Raw genomic sequence first — 17268 nt, 5'->3', positions numbered from 1 at the left:
GTGGCGTCCACATTGGAAAATAACTAAAATTAATCTATAATACATATGATCAAATATATGTAAAAACTAAATATATATAGTATAAATATTACATTAAGTTAATAAAAAAAAATCAATAAGAGACTAATAGCAGTAATGTCAATAATTGAAATAAAAATAAAAAAAAAAACTCAATAAAATAATAAAGAAAAACCCATAAGATTTTAAGATGATCGGTAAAAAGCCTGATTAAAAAAGTGTGTATTTAGCCTTTTTTCTTAAATGTCAACACTGTCTGCAGTCTTGAGGCTCTCTGGCAGGCTGTTCCACAGGTGGGGGCCATAGTGGCTAAATGCTGCCTCACCGTGGGTCTTTGTTCTGGTATTTGGTAAAGCTAAAAGGCCAGTGCCAGAGGATCTCAGAGGATGTTTCATTACCAAATTTAAAATCGACCCTGAAGTCCATGCAGCGACTTTACAACTGGTGTAATGTGCTCTCGCCCTCTGGTCCTCGTCAGCACGCGTGCGGCTGAGTTTTGTAATAATTGTAGAGTTCTGATATTCTTTTTAGGAAGGCCAGACAGCAGGACATTACAACATATCTAAACGACAGGAAATAAAAGCATGCATTAGCACCTCTGTGTTGGCCTGAGAGAGAAACCGGCAGACGATGGCAAAGTCCTTCTGCTAATAAAAAACTATTTTTGGAATATGTTTAATATGTGTGATAAAATTCAGCTCAGAGTCAAAAAACACAGTCATATTTTTTGTAGACTGTGTTGGTTTAAAATCTTGTAATTTTGTTAAAAGTTTTTCCATGTGGTCTTCAGGGCCTACAATTAAAACCTCTGTTTTGTCCTGGTTGAGCTGTAGGAAATTCACTGCCATCCATGACTTGATATCTAAAATGCAGTTAAAAAGGTTATTTATTGGTCCTGTGTCACGGAGTCATGGCGTAATGTACAACTGTGTGTCATCAGTGTATCATTGGTGAAAAAAGTATGAGAACCACTGTTCTAGATTATAAATCATGTCTCTCATCTTAATAGCATAACTATGAAGACATAAACTGAGAAATTGGCAAACTTTGATAGAAAATTTAGACGTGGAATTGGCTAAAAATATCCAAAAAGATGCTTCATTCCACTCCTTTTTTCTTCAAGGGAATTATGAGTAATTCTTTATCTAAACAGGAATATATAAACATCCTAACAGTTGGCATCCCAGTGGGAGCAGACATTGTACAGTAAGTGGTGTTTTATTACATTTTTGGGGACAGCGTTGCACAGCTGGGAGAGTGTCTGTGCCAGCAACCTGAGGGTTCCTGGTTCAATCCCCACCTTCTACCATCCTAGTCACGTCTGTTGTGTCCTTGAGCAAGACACTTCACCCTTGCTCCTGATGGGTCCTGGTTAGCGCCTTGCATGGCAGCTCCCGCCATCAGTGTGTGAATGTGTGTGTGAATGGATGAATGTGGAAATAGTGTCAAAGCACTTTGAGTTCCTTAAAAAGGTAGAAAAGCGCTGTACAAATATAACCCATTTACCGTTTACATTTGATGACTCTCTTGATGTCTGCAGTGAGCAGTAACCAGGGATGTTGTCCCATAAGCTCCATTGTGAGTGGACTTCTTCTGGCATTTATTTACTAGTTAAATGCATAAAAATGAAAACACCTATGTGTGCTTGTCTTACATTGGGATTGTTAAAGGCCTACTGAAATCCACTACTACCCACCACGCAGTCTGATAGTTTATATATCAATGATGAAATATTAACATTGCAACACATGCCAATACGGCCTTTTTAGTTTACTGAATTACAATTTTAAATTTCCTGGGAGTTTTGTCTTGGAAATGTCGTGTAATGATGACGTGTACACAAGACGTCAAGGGTTTTTAGGAAGTATGAGCGCTACGCACACACACACAGCTGAATGTCGTCTGCTTTAACGGCTTAATTACACAGTATTTTGGACATCTGTGTTGCTAAATCTTTTGCAATTTGTTCAATTAATATTGGAGGAGTCACAGTAGAAAGATGGAGTTGGGAAGCTTTAGCATTTAGCCACACAAACACACGGTGATTCCTTGTTTAAAATTCCTGGAGGTGAAACTTTACTATGGATCAGAGCGCGGTCAAACGAACATGGATCCTACCAAATGTCAACCAGCAGGTTTCGATGAAAAAATTGTGGTTAAAAAGTCGCCTCTCACCGGAGAAAAGCTGAGCTTGTGTCGTCCGTACAGCTGCCGTCGACTCCCCTGAGACACTGCGCGTCAACACACCCATGGACAAACACCTCCGACTATCAGGTACTATTAAACTCACTAAAACACTAGCAACACAATAGAAAGATAAGGGATTTCCCAGAATTATCCTATTAAATGTCTCTAAAAAACATCGGAATCCGTCCCAATGCAATCGCGTTTTTTTTTCTAGTCCGTTGCTATCAATATCCTCAAACACAAATCTTTCATCCTCGCTCAAATTAATGGGGAAATTGTCATTTTCTCGGTCCGAATAGCACTTTTTGTTGGAGGCTCCCATTAAAAACAATGTGATTATGTGAGGAGCCATCACACGTGTGACGTCATCGTCTGCGACTTCCGGTAGAGGCAGGGCTTTTCTCTTAACACCTAAAGTTGCAAACTCTATCGTGGATGTTCTCTACTAAATCCTTTCAGCAAAAATATGGCAATATCGCGAAATGATCGAGTATGACACATAGAATGGACCTGTTATCCCCGTTTAAATAACAACATCTCATTTCAGTAGGCCTTTAATGATAGGCAAAATTCCCCCAAAAATGTGCAGTTGCCCTTTAAGCACAGAATAGGGCTCTGAGTGTGGTGCTTTTTAAAGAGTGATGTGCAGAAGACTTCATTGTAGAAAAAGCAACTTGACAACAATTAAGAAAAAAGCATATTTTGAAACCTGATAAATATCAAATCTCCCGAAAAAAATGTATAATATTAAAGTGATTTTAATGAAGAAAAAAGGATTTTGTTTTCCGGGTGTTAGCTGTTCTATAATATAATATATTGTCCTACATCTGATGTAGATCACTGATCAGTTCAGTTATTCAGGGCACTCTTTGAGTATGTACATGTTTGGATTTGCTTTGTATTCCACACCAAGTACATTGATTTATGGCATTTTGCTTTTACATCACCGCCACCTATAAACAACGATGGCGCCTTAAGGACAGTGTTTCCATAATGTGTTTTTTTTCCAGCCACAATTTGATTTGACTATAGAATCGAGTGACGTGGAAATGGGAAAGCATGAGTGACAGGTGTGATACTCCCTCTATCTGTCTATTGGCAAAGCTGTTTGTACTAAGTCCCAGATCAGGGCTGCCACTGCTGAACTCATGCACTGGTGTCATTCAAAGTGACTGCAGCTTAGTGTACGTGTCATCTGAATGCTCTCTCATTGTTTTACATGCTCCCAGACTATGCCAGGGAGAGAGTGAGTGCAGGCCCCTCAGGCAAACATGTCAGCCAGCTTTGTTCTACAGCATGCTGGGGCTCTCTACGCTGCCGCTTGGCTCCTCTGCTAACAGGGGGAAGTCAAGGAGATTAAATAGAACATTGTGAATCTCATACTTCCTAATGCTTTGTGACATCAACACTCTGCCGAGACGAGCTGTAGGCGCCGCTGCACAAAGGAGCAGCGGCAAAACAAATGGTGTCTATTTGAAAATGATTGTGTGCCACAAGTTGCCCGTGCATTATTTACGCAGATAGGTGGGAATTTTCACCACTTTTGCACAGTTAGTTAAGAAAAGTGGTATTTTTGAAAGAAACATTGCAATGCACAGCTACAGAAAAAATATTGTTAATGTGCAGCCAATATTTAAAAAAAATCATGGCTCGTACTAGTGTATTAAAGGCCTACTGAGACGAGATTTTCTTATTTAAACGGGGATAGCAGGTCCATTCTATGTGTCATACTTGATCATTTCGCGATATTGCCATATTTTTGCTGAAAGGATTTCGTAGAGAACATCCATGATAAAGTTCGCAACTTTCGGTGCTAAGAGAAAAGCCCTCCCTCTACCGGAAGTCGCAGACGATGACGTCACATGTTTGATGGCTCCTCACATATTCACATTGTTTTCAATGGGAGCCTCCAACAAAAAGTGCTATTCGGACCGAGAAAATGACAATTTCCCCATTAATTTGAGCGAGGATGAAAGATTTGTGTTTGAGGATATTGATAGCAACGGACTAGAAAAAAAAACAAAAAAAAAAAACGCGATTGCATTGGGATTAATTCCGATGTTTTTAGACACATTTACTAGGATAATTCTGGGAAATCACTTATCTTTCTATTGTGTTGCTTGTGTTTTAGTGAGTTTAATATTACCTGATAGTCGGAAGGGTGTCTCCACGGGTGTCTTGACGCCAATGTCTCAGGGAAGTCGACGGCAGCTTCATGGACGGCACAAACTCAGCTTTTCTCTGGTAAGAACTGACTTTTTAACCACAATTTTCTCACCGAAACCTGCTGGTTGACATGTGGTCGGGATCCATTTTCTCTTGTCCGCGCTCTGATCCATAGGAAAGTTTCACCTCCAGGAATTTTAAACAAGGAATCACCGTGTGTTTGTGTGGCTAAAGGCTAAAGCTTTCCAACTCCATCTTTCTACTGTGACTTCTCCAATATTAATCGAACAAATTGCAAAAGATTCAGCAACACAGATGTCCAAAAAACTGTATAATTATGCCGTTAAAGCAGACGACTTTTAGCTGTGTGTGTGCACAGCACTCATACTTCCTAAAAAGCCGTGACGTCTTGCGTTCACGTCATTATTACGCGACGTTTCGAAGACGAAACTCCCGGGAAATTTAAAATTGTAATTTAGTAAACTAAAAAGGCCGTATTGGCATGTGTTGCAATGTTAATATTTCATCATTGCTATATAAACTATCAGACTGTGTGGTGGGTAGTAGTGGGTTTCAGTAGGCCTTTAATTAAGCACTTGATACTATCATATTAATTCTTAACAACACGACTGAGCCCCCACATCAGGCCAAGTCCAATCACATGGGATGCATGACATCAGGGAGTGAGTCCCGAGAGAGGAGGTTCAAGATCTAGCTTTGTTTAAGACCGTCGTTGTAGATTTTAGGTGGAGATTCATTATGCATCAAAGGGATGTAACAAAATTGGTTGAATGAAGAGTTAGTCAAATCCTAATCATTGACATCACTGGAAAACACAACATTAACAGCTACAGGAATGCTGCGCAGAACCGCAAGAAATGTTAATAAGGATGTAAGAATGGGAGATATTGTTGTGGACACATAGATAACAAAAGATGAACTGTCTAGAACTGTTCATTTTTATTTCATAAAAATGCATTTTCTTTGCTGGAAAAACACAAGCTGCAGTGGCAGGACCAACGATGCAGTTGTCAAAAGAAAGCCCAGGGACCGCAGATGATTTAAGTGGGAGACGAAAGCATATGCAAAAACCACAAGTGTACCAGCCATCAGCAAACAGTGAATATGTGGTAGACTTGGCAGGATGTTGGCATTTTTTGGAGCATGGCCAGTGTGTTAAATAGAGAGAAGGCTATGAATAATTTGGCCAGTAACAAGACGTGAAAAGCAAGTTGACAATGTTTTAGTGTGTTTCCTTTCTACTATATTCTGGTATCGAACCTCTTAAAATGAAGACAGGCAGTAGGCGAGCTGGACTAAGACATGGACAAGACTTCTTTTTTACTCAGAGAACGCTAATGCAGTACACTTTTTCCTTGAGAGGGCATTTATTTAAAAGTAGTAATGTGCGATACCACACATTTTGTTTCCGATCTGATACCAAATAAAAATCAGGCTTTTATCGACGATACCGATCTGATTCCGATACTTTGTGTAAATGCCTAAGGTGTCTGGTAAAATATAAAAAGTAGTGTATTTCAAGTGATGCTGGTCTTGGGGAATCTTATTCAAACAGTTTAAAAACATAGAGCGAAAACAATTATGCGGTTATTCTGCACTGAATGCAGTATTTATTTTTAACTCTGTCTGTAGTGTCTGCAAGTAACCTACAAGAAAAAGACACCGACACTCATGACAGTAATGAGTGATTCATTTTAATTGCGAGTAATTAATTCTCTTAAATAAAAAGATGACTGACTGCGCTTTACGTACTTTGGAAGAAAAATTAGTTTGCGTTTCATTTAGACAAGATTTCAATTACTTAATTACTTAACACTGTGTTCTTGTTAATGATATACAAAAACCTCAAATAACCAAAAAATCTTCCGCCCGATAGGCTCCAACACCCCCGCAACACCGAGAGGGACAAGCGGTAGAAAGTGGATAGATGGATGGATCAACAGTATCAGTATTTTGATTTGAAAATTGATATTAGACCATAAAGATCTGCTATCGGTGGTATCCATATTTCAGTATCGATTCACACAATACTGTAGAAAACTAGACATCATCAAGGTGTTTAAAAAAGACAAACATGAAGATAAAAAAATAATTTTTTTCACATGATGATGCTTGAATAAAAAATATACAATATTGTGCAAAGGGCTATTGTTTTAGCTGTACAGTACTAGACTGTGACTTCACAAAATACAAATTAAAAAAAGTGTGTTTGTTGATCTGTATGTATGTGTACATACAGTAGGGCAAGTGAAACTCGAGTTTAATACAAAATTAAGATATTATTAGGCAAGAAAATGCTGCAAAACTTCAAGAAAGGAGACAGGCTGGACAGAAGGAAACTAGATTGAACTAATGTGAAGTTGTAGAACTTCTAAAAAATTAAGAAATGTGGGTTCAGATCAAGGGATGTCGTAGTGGTTTGTGACACCCTTTGAGACATTTGTGATTAATTGATTAATATATAAATTATTTAACTTTAATCCAAATGGAGCTGACTTAATGCTAATTGCAAAAACAAAAAACAAACAAACAAACAAAAAAAAAACGTCACTTCCACTTTGCTTTTACAATTTGAAATTGTGCCGTTTGAATATTAAATTCTGTAAAGCTCCAAGAGGGACCGGCCGTAGAAAATGGATGGATGGACATTAGGTGCTACTGTTTTGGTTAGCAAATTAGTTACAAAACAGAGATTAAATGGACTGGGCAGGCAATTCTTTGCTTCCATCCATCCATCCATGGTTGGATGGATGACAGCACCCCTCTCTGAGTCACCGGGGGGTGCTGGAGCCTATTTCAGCTGCACTCGGGCGGAAGGAGGGGTACAGACTGGAGAAGTCGCCACCTCAGGGCCAACACAGATAGACAGACATTGTTCGCACTTACACACTTAGGCCAATCTTAGTTAACAAATAACAATGGTGTGATCATCAAAACTGCTACACTGTTTTTGGTGTGTGAATTAAAAATGCAGTGTTTGCTGTACCCATTGCCGCCTGCGTTACATGGGGAGACCCATTTTGCGTAAGGAGGTGCATGTACAATGCCAATGAATGAAAAAACAGCGCACTTCATACAGTATGAAATGGGTTCCTGGCTTCTTCCGGCTCTGTCACTTAAAATAATATAATTACAAATTTCCTTGGATCTTTACAAAGTCTGCTGTGGCATGCTGTGTTACTGCTGGACTTGTAAGCAGAATTACTGGGCATGTGTCAGAAAGATATGCACATATATGTTTTAATAATGTTAAAATAAAACAATTTTCTGCTCTGAAAAAAAATATTATTCAAATAATATTTACATTATTTTAGTACAAAACATGCATCAAATTAAATTCAAGTTTCATTATAAAGGTATGAAAAAAGGATTCACAAAATAAAAAAGTAAACAATTTTAAAATAAAATTTTGCTTAGTCTAGTCCTACTGTTATATTGGAGGGTGTTTGATTTATTTTAGTTTGTTTTACTATCATGTCATTTTTGTCTGTACTGTGCATGGTTGCAACGTCATATTAATCAAACGATACGTCTTTGTTTTCATTATGAAATTGTGATGTAGCGATTGCAATACAGTGCAGGTGTGAAATTGGAATGGAAGAGCGGTCACATTGCTCATGTGGGGTTCAGTTGGTTCTCTTGAATGTGTAAAGCAGGGGTCGGGAACCTTTTAGGGTGAGAGAGCCATGAAAGCCAAATATTTCAAAATGTATTTCCGTGAGAGCCATATAATATTTTTTAACACTGAATACAACTAAATGTGTGCATTTTTAAGACCAACATTTTTAGAATACCGTATTTTTCCGAGTATAAGTCGCTCCGGAGATATAAATCGTACCAGCCGAAAATGCATAATAAAGAAGGAAAAAACATGTATAAGTCGCACTGGAGTATAAGTCGCATTTTTTGGGGACATTTATTTGATAAAACCCAACACCAAGAATAGACATTTGAAAAGCAATTTAAAATAAATAAGGAATAGTGAACAACCAGCAGAATAAGTGTACGTTATATGACGCATAAATAACTAACTGAGAACGTGCCTGGTATGTTAAGGTAACATATTATGGTAAGAGTCATTCAAATAACTATAACATATAGAACATGCTAAACCTTTAACAAACAATCTGTCACTCCTAATCGATAAATCCCATGAAATCGTATACGTCTAGTCTCTTACGTGAATGAGCTAAATAATATTATTTGATATTTTACGGTAATGTGTTAATAATTTCACACATAAGTCACTCCTGAGTATAAGTCACACCCTCGGCCAAACTATGAAAAAAACTATGACTTATAGTCCAAAAAATACGGTATAATAAGTCTCTTATTCTTTTTAATAACATTGTTATTAAAGCTAACCAATAATAAATATATAACACTTCTTACCAATAATGCGACTTCTTGAACAGGTGCGAAAGAAAATAAATGGTTGGATTAAAATGCATGAGAACGTTTTATAATTTGAACGTTATGTTTAACACTTTGATTACCAGCGTAATTATTCATTACTTATCGTGTTAAGCAATGTCAGCAAAGATTAATCTGAGAGCCAGATGCAGTCATCAAAAGAGCCGGATCTGGCTCTAGAGCCACAGGTTCCCCACCCCTGGTATAAAGGGTGTTGTTGCATACCTGCTCCATGTATAAAATGCCTTGAGATAACTACTCTAAGCTATACTTTATAAGAATTGACTTACAGGGAGTTATGCACGTGCATGTGTGTGTTTGTAGAAGTAAACTTTGGAGAAACACTATACTGTACCTTATACAGGAATACAACTGTTGATTGTCCTCCAGCCAAGGGCGTAGTGGGAATAGTAATATAAATGGTGTGAACAGTTTAAATAGAAATAAGTCATAAATGACCTATACACTGCAAACCATTCACACAATGCTTTGTCACATGAACTGTTTTTTTTAAAGAAACATTTTTTTTAATGTAAAAATAACTCAAAAATAATGTGGAAAAAATGTTAATTTAAGACAAAAAGCAGTTTGGCTAATGAAAATGAAGTCTAATAAAGACAAAATATAGTTCAGTGCTAATAAATACGAGTAAAATCTCTCACATCTAATACAAAAGCTGTTTCACTAACAACTCATTGTGCTGTCACTTCACAGCCTGCATTTAGTTATTGTGTGGTGCAGATATTGTGGTGAAATAAAATGACAAAACATTAACACTAGTGTTGATGTTACTTGGGAACACTAGTAACGTCAAGTGACCATTCTAGTAAACAAACGGCAAAAGATGTTTTAAATCAAGTCATACTGTATTCAAGGCAATGTTCTCTACAAGCCGTTTTACACATCGCCTGTTCCATGTTGTCTCCCGTATTTACAGAATGAATAAACGGGCTGAAAGCACGCAAACTGAAGATTTAAAAATCTTTTTTTTTTTCCTTTTGGGTCGGACAAATGCGTCCGTCTCCAATAATTATATAGACGCGTCCCTCCTGTCGCCACAGTCCCTACACCTGTGCTTCCAGCTAATACTAATCTATTTTCTACCTTAAATATCCTCTGCAGTGGACATTTATGTTCAAACTACTGCTGTCAAACAAATAATTTGTAGATTACTTAAATTTTTTGTGTAATTTGTGACATTTACGAGCTATAGAGCGCACCTAAATATAAGCTGCGCTTACCAAGTGTGTAAACAAATTGAATGGTGTTCATATATTGGCCTTGAAAGTAAATAATCCGCAGATGTGCACATTTAAATATTTACACAGGCGCGTGTTGTGTTCATTCACATATTAACAAAAGACAATGCCTTTAACACATACAGTAGTCTACAGGAGAGGTCATTAAACTATTTTCTTCCTCCTGCACACTGAAACCGCTGAAGTTGTCTTCTTTAGCCCGTAGTACCACGACCATTCCGGGACCGTTAGTGGTGTCTAATTTTTGTCCTAATCATCTGGTAATTTCTTTTCTGATGGCGGGGTCGATCCTCTTTGGCTTTGGGGCTGCTTTGTGTGCATTTCGTTTTTTCTTCTCCATGATGACGGTGAGTCCATAACATGCTAAATAGTGAGTATGTGTGTGAGTGTGTTTGATTTAATGTGAACAATTTAATTGGTCTACAGTGACCCGTTTAGCAATTTCATTGGTCTGATGTGTCGAGGCTAAATTTATTGGCAGCGTATGAAGCTTGTGAACCTGAAAAAAATCCATAAATTAGGTGCATCACTGAGGGGAAAAAGTTGCGGTTTATAATCTGGAAATTATGGTAATCACATTTTAAATTTTTTTATCAATTAACCACTTGCTTACATAATTTAAAATAACTTTGTAAAGAGACCCCAATATGTTGACACAAATGCAATTTTATTTTCAGAATGACACACCGTTTGTGTGCATAAAACATTTTGGCGGCATAACTCAGTTGATAGAGTGGCCGTGCCAGCAACTTGAGGGTTCCAAGTTCGATTCACGCTTTCGTCACCCTAGTCACTGCCGTTGTGTCCTTGGGCAAGACACTTTACCCACCTGCTCCCGGTGCCACCCACATTGGTTTAAAAGTAACTTAGATATTGGATTTCACTATGTAAAGCGCTTTGAGTCACTAGAGAAAAGCGCTATATTTAAATACAATTCACTTCACTAAATATAATTCACTTGTGATGGTTTATGGAATGCACTTCAATTATTTGCTCAAAACGTGCAAACAAAATTGTATGAAGTATACATTTTGAACAATTCTGCAATACTATTGCAAATAACAATGTACCGATGTATACCAATAAAATATACCAAACATAATTTTCGTGAGAAAGTGGTAGATCTGTAGCGTTCAACCTTATCTATCTCACTCACACATGTTTACATTTCTTCAGAAAAAAGGCATTAGAGGCTAACTCAGGAGCTTACGAGCTTGCCTGCGTTTTGTAACATTTGTAAGCACAGTTTACCCATACTGTGCCATACCATAATAAATATTGACCTAAAACTCCAATTAAGCCTGTTGGTGGTCCATTCTGTCAGCATCCAATCAGCTCATATTGCTGTAGTCTTCAGCTCACATGCAGGCCATCAGTGCTTGGAAATAAACACGAAATAAATGTCCTTTTTGCCTGTGTTGGATTCTAGCAGTGGCTATGCCTTTGATGTATGGTCTTTGATCTGTTGGGCTCATGGTGTCACATCCCCTCCTGTGATGTGCTGGATTAATTAGGTGCAACAGCTATTTATCCCTTAAAATCATAATACTAATTTACCCAATGTAACATGCTGTCTCCGTGGGTGGCAACAGTGACTCTTAAAAAAAACAAAAAACAAAAACGCTTAAAATGAGCTACAATATTAAATGTATTGCTACGCTCAGCACATGCAACAGCACAATTTAGAGTCAATAACATAAAAACAAAACAAAAAAACCCCATCATATTCAGGATTATGTGCTGGAATATTTTTAGGCAGAAAAAATAACTGTGGAAAATTTACCATTTACCAAAGAATCACAAATTTAGGAGAACGTACTTGAATTTAGGGATTTTGCGCAACAGCAATGGAGCAAATCAATACAGAGATGGACTAAACAAGAGAGCGCCTGCAAGCAAGACCTGCCAAACCTTACAAAGAAAAATCTAGATTCTTTGTGTCGAAACCAAAGATAGTGTACATTGTCTATTCCTGTGTCCAATCCTGCCATTGAGGCCACATGGTTCCCTCTGCTGAATGCGGTCCACTCTTGTGCTGTGGTCTGAATGCTATCTCAGAGCAGCAGTGACCGGTCTGCTGCCTATTCCCACACCCCAACGCCACCGGGGGATAAGGTAAACACAATTGACAGAAAGTGTATTCTTTTCCATAGGTGCCCCCCACTCCCGACACCCCCTTTGTATGTTACTTACTGTTTCCGGCATCTTATCAAAGAGCAAATGGCTTTGAAGACAGAAAAACAAAAGCACCAGGAAGCATTGGTGCTTGCTTTGTGATTGGTGCGAGTCCGACTTTTCCATCACCAACCTGACTATCCTGTTGACTTTATTCTGCAGTTGCAACTTTTTGTAGTGGTTTTCAAAATCCACACAGTTATGCACGTTGTCTACCAACCACTTATCTAACGCATGATGGGGACATATGTTTGTCTACCATGAATGTTTAATTCAGTTGGACTCTTTATATGGGGGTCTACAATCAATGCTTCAACTATGGTTATTTTTAGAACTGCTCAATGAAGACATTATGGCTCTATAAAATGATAGTGGATATATTCTTTATGAATCAGAACAAATGTTATTGTTGCAGGTAGCAAAAAAATAAAAAATAAAGCACACACACATATCTCACTTTTCATTTATTTTTGTCAAAGTAGTACCAATAATGATGGAACTTGGAGACCCCTGCTTTAGATAGTGTGCTTGGTCCCAGAGTAGAGTACCATCTTCTGGTCATCTATGGTACTGGATCCATAACCGACCTCAATCACTCACAGCTCACCCTTTTACAACATCTAGGTCCTGACATAAACGTCAATGAAGATACCAATCCCACCAGTGTACATTTCTCCTCAATTGGTAATATTATTTGAATTTAACAACATTTACTTTTTTAAACGGATACTTGAAAAGCAAACATTTTAATGAAATAGTATACAATTGTTTACTTATTTACCATGATTTTTAGTTTTGCAGTTATGTGGGACTGTAGCATAAAATAAGTATGTGTCCAATATAACTGGCATTATGTTGTAATTATGTTTTGACATTGCACTAAGTAATTTGGAGTTAAATAAGAATACAATATGTTTCATCTTTTGGTCGATGGTGACCAAAAGCGGCCCCAAGCAAAGGCACTTTTGTCAAGTTCAAAGATATTGTTTTTTTCAATTAAATATGTACTGTAATTTATTTTTGAAAGTCCTAAATGGTAATATTGAATTAATATATGAGTAAGGTTGCTCAAATTAAATTAAGAATGGTTCTTCCACCTGTATAGTAGCAAACCTAACCAGAAACACTTCACTCATGTCATAATGTCATCAAAGCTCACCTTTTAAGTTTTCACACACAGCCCCAGGATTGTGAAGCAAAAATGAGGTGATAGAAGAAATGTAAATGTATATTTGTAATCTATTTTTGGCAGCATATAAGACGTTTATGTATGTGTATCACTTTTGCATCTCATTGTCTATCGCTGGTTTAAAGGCCCTTGATTAAAGTTAGAAACAGAGGTGTCACTAGTTTTTAAAGGCAGAGGGAAACTTAAATAAGAAGAGATGCACTTTTAAAATATAATCACAATAATAATGATGTATTATTATAATTTGTATTATCCACTAATGTTACTCCTACATGTATCAAATAATCTCTACTTTACACTGTCACTATAGATTTATAATCATATTTAAGTGAATAATGACACGTTGTATGATTATTTAAACTCCTATTCTGACTAATTCACATTGAATTTGTTGATTTAAAAAAATATATATTTATTTAGGGGGTTTGTCTTAATATAATCTATACATGTTAATACAATTAAAAAATAAATACATCCGAAACCTAATTTAGGTGAGTACATGTGTTTTAAAAAGATGGTTTCTACCAAATGCATTAATTATCTTATTAGTTTGAGTTTGAGTTTAATTCAAACATGCATGCATACAACATAATACATCATAATTTCCAGTTTCTCTATTCAACATGTACGAAAAGGAGTAGGAAGAAGCAGGTTTTATTTAATCCTACTCCTTTTCCTTTACATAGTGGTTGCTAACACTTGTGCTAACTTCCTGTTCTCAATTTATTCACAATATACTCTATAAGTAATGACATTAAACATAAATAAATATATAATAATTACTGAAGTCAATTATACTGCATATGGTGTTATAAATATGATTATCTAGAAAATGAATGGACAGATGGAATAAATTCAGAATATTTATCATGGTTCTTCTTCTTTGTACTTAGTGCATGTAAACATACCAAGTGTGTGTGGATGAGGCAGTGACGTTTGGTTTAGAAGTCTTGTATATGTTGCACAGAATTTTGCTTTAGTGACCATGTTTTGCAGTTAGTGTTGTGTTTTTGATAAGTAAGGCCTATATCACGCTGACAAGATGCTGATACATGTGCACTTTCTGAGAATTACTGCATTATTATTATAACATCTAAACTTATTATTTCTGTCAATAGTTGCCTTTCAGCAGCAAAGCTAGTTTTCACATTCACCTGTTTTGCTGAATATGAAACACATCTAAATAACACCGTTTGTCCACTAGATTGAGGAGTTGAAAAGCTGCTTGCAATGCAATTAAGGACCCGTTACTTGTACTAAGAAATGATTGGATCAGTAGTGGAACACTATCCCTTGGGGTTTGTGAACCGCACTGTTGATAATTAAGTCATATTACTCAAAGGTACTCTTACGAAAGTACAGTTTTTGGGTACTCTAACACCTCTTATTATACAGTGCTTCTGTTGACATTTTACCCAATCATTTACTTAGATTAGACCTAAAATATTTTACTTTGCTTGAAGAAAAATAATGGAAATCTGAAAGACAAAGACAGAGAAGAAAAAGTTGCGAGTGTGTTTCCTCCGGTTAAAACTGACTGACTGACATATATAAATGTTCAATAAACAGTAGACACAGGTTAATTCAGTTCAAAGTTATACATAGGTTTTATTATTCTAAGGTTATGTTTCATAAATTCTATCCTGCTGCATCCCCAACCTGTGATAAATGTAAAGTATATAATGGTAAGTTGCATTTATTTTGGAACTGTTCAGTCATCGGTACATTTTGGTCAAGAATTTTCTCTTTTTTTTCTGAAGTTTTCCAAAGCCCATTCTTACCTGACATAGACTTCGCCCAGTTTGGATGATCAGTGGACTCATTGACTCTTCCCCTCTTCACCCAATCTGCACTCTTAATGGGTACAGTGCTGGCCAAGAAACTCATACTGGCAGAATGGAAGACACCAACTCCTCCATCCTTACAAAATTGACTGCATGAACTTGTTTCAACTATACATATGGAGAAACTGCGATACAGCGGGCAATCCACTCAAAGAAAATGTGACTCCAGGTGCCCTGTAATGAAATATCTTCACTGCAAAAGTCAATACACTGGATTGGTCAGATGGTTAATGTATGAATTATTGTTAATGTTATTATATTTTTTTGTTTGTTTTATTATTATTTTAATTGATTTTCATTTTGGATTTTCTCTAGTTCATGTAAGCTTTCTCAATGGATGTGTGAATGTGTGTTTGAGTGTGTGTGTGTGTGTGTGCGGGGGGGGGGGGTTGTTTTGTTTGATTTTATTTGCTTTGTTTGTTATATGTTTTGGTTGGTGTTATTTTTGGAATATAATTAATACAAATATAAATAAACAAAATAAACAAACTGACTGACAGAGATCTACAGTAAACTAAAACATCAACAACAATCCCCCAAACTTCCAATTAAATATTTAAAAGTGCTCCCAAAATGCCTACATTTTTTTCTGTATAGAAACATTTGCTGTCAAGAAAAGCACATGGCCATTGTGCCTGCTGTTGTAGTGTTGGTAGATCCACTGAGCCTCAATGCTGCTCTGCATCCTCACTGCCCGAAGGCTGGTTTCCTAATGGTATTAATGAAGCAGCCAAGCTCCAACCTGTGCTGCAGAGCTGCCGTCTCTACCAAGGAGCAGTCCTATTTACACTGTACCTTTACTAATCTGACAGCCTTGATCAAGGAACAGAAAATAAAACCCCTAAGGCCTCCATCGATCAACCTTGAGTCTTACTCTAAGACTGTTGTGAAGGGGCTGGTTAGCTATTACAAATGTTAGTGTGTTCAATGAATTATTTGATCAGAAAGAAGCATGCTGCATGAAGTATTTATTTTGAAGTAAACAATTTCAAAGGGGTGTCCATACTAAGTCATCCCTGTTGAGCTAAGGCTCCCATGATGTTGCAGCTATTCTTTGTTTGTCTATCTACTGAGAGAATGGAATTAAGCAGGGGTAAGGAGGATGTCAATGTCAGGAAGCTCCCGCCAAGCTTTGAGGCTTGGAAGGAAGCTCACTCAACAGGCTGCATTATCACACAACTGCAATAATACATTGCATTTATTAATATTACTTCTATCATCTACCATATTTTTCGGACAATAAGCCGCTATAATATTTTCTGCGGCTGATTTATCGATTTTTCTTGGCTAATGTCCATAATGTTTTTCTCCTATGAATTGTTTTCATATCACACTGTCATAGACACTGAAAAGGTGTTATTGTTTGTGCTATGGAACCATCTTTGGATGAGTTTGTTCATTGCAGGTGCATCGGGTTGATAATGTATTTTCTGTTTTGTGCCTTAAAGGGGAACATTATCACAATTTCAATAGGGTTAAAAACAATAAAAATCAGTTCCCAGTGGCTTGTTTTATTTTTCGAAGTTTTTTTCAAAATTTTACACCTCCCGGAATATCCCTAAAAAAAGCTTTAAAGTTCTTGATTTTTGCTATTTGCGATGCGACCGTCCATTTCCCTGTGACGTCATACAGGGCTGCCAATACAAACAACATGGCGGTTACCACAGCAAGATATAGCGACTTTAGCTGGGATTCAGACTCGGATTTCAGCGGTTTAAGCGATTCAACAGATTACGCATGTATTGAAACAGATGGTCAGGGTATAGAGGCAGATAGCGAAAACGAAATTGAAGAAGAAATTGAAGCTATTGAGCGAATAGCTATTGACGCTATTCGGCCATAGCATGGGTGTACCCAATGAAGTGGCCCATAACATGGCTGCCTTACTAGCATCGCCAGTAAAATGTGCAGACCAAACGATCAGGACTTTCGCATCTTGTGACACTGGAGCAACTTAAATCCGTGGATTGGTAAGTGTTTGTTTCGCATTAAATGC

This window comes from Nerophis ophidion, linkage group LG02 (genome assembly GCF_033978795.1).
Source record: "Nerophis ophidion isolate RoL-2023_Sa linkage group LG02, RoL_Noph_v1.0, whole genome shotgun sequence".
Lineage (NCBI taxonomy): Eukaryota > Metazoa > Chordata > Actinopteri > Syngnathiformes > Syngnathidae > Nerophis > Nerophis ophidion.
The sequence above is the reverse complement of the archived record's forward strand: the minus strand, read 5'-3'. Positions refer to the sequence as shown.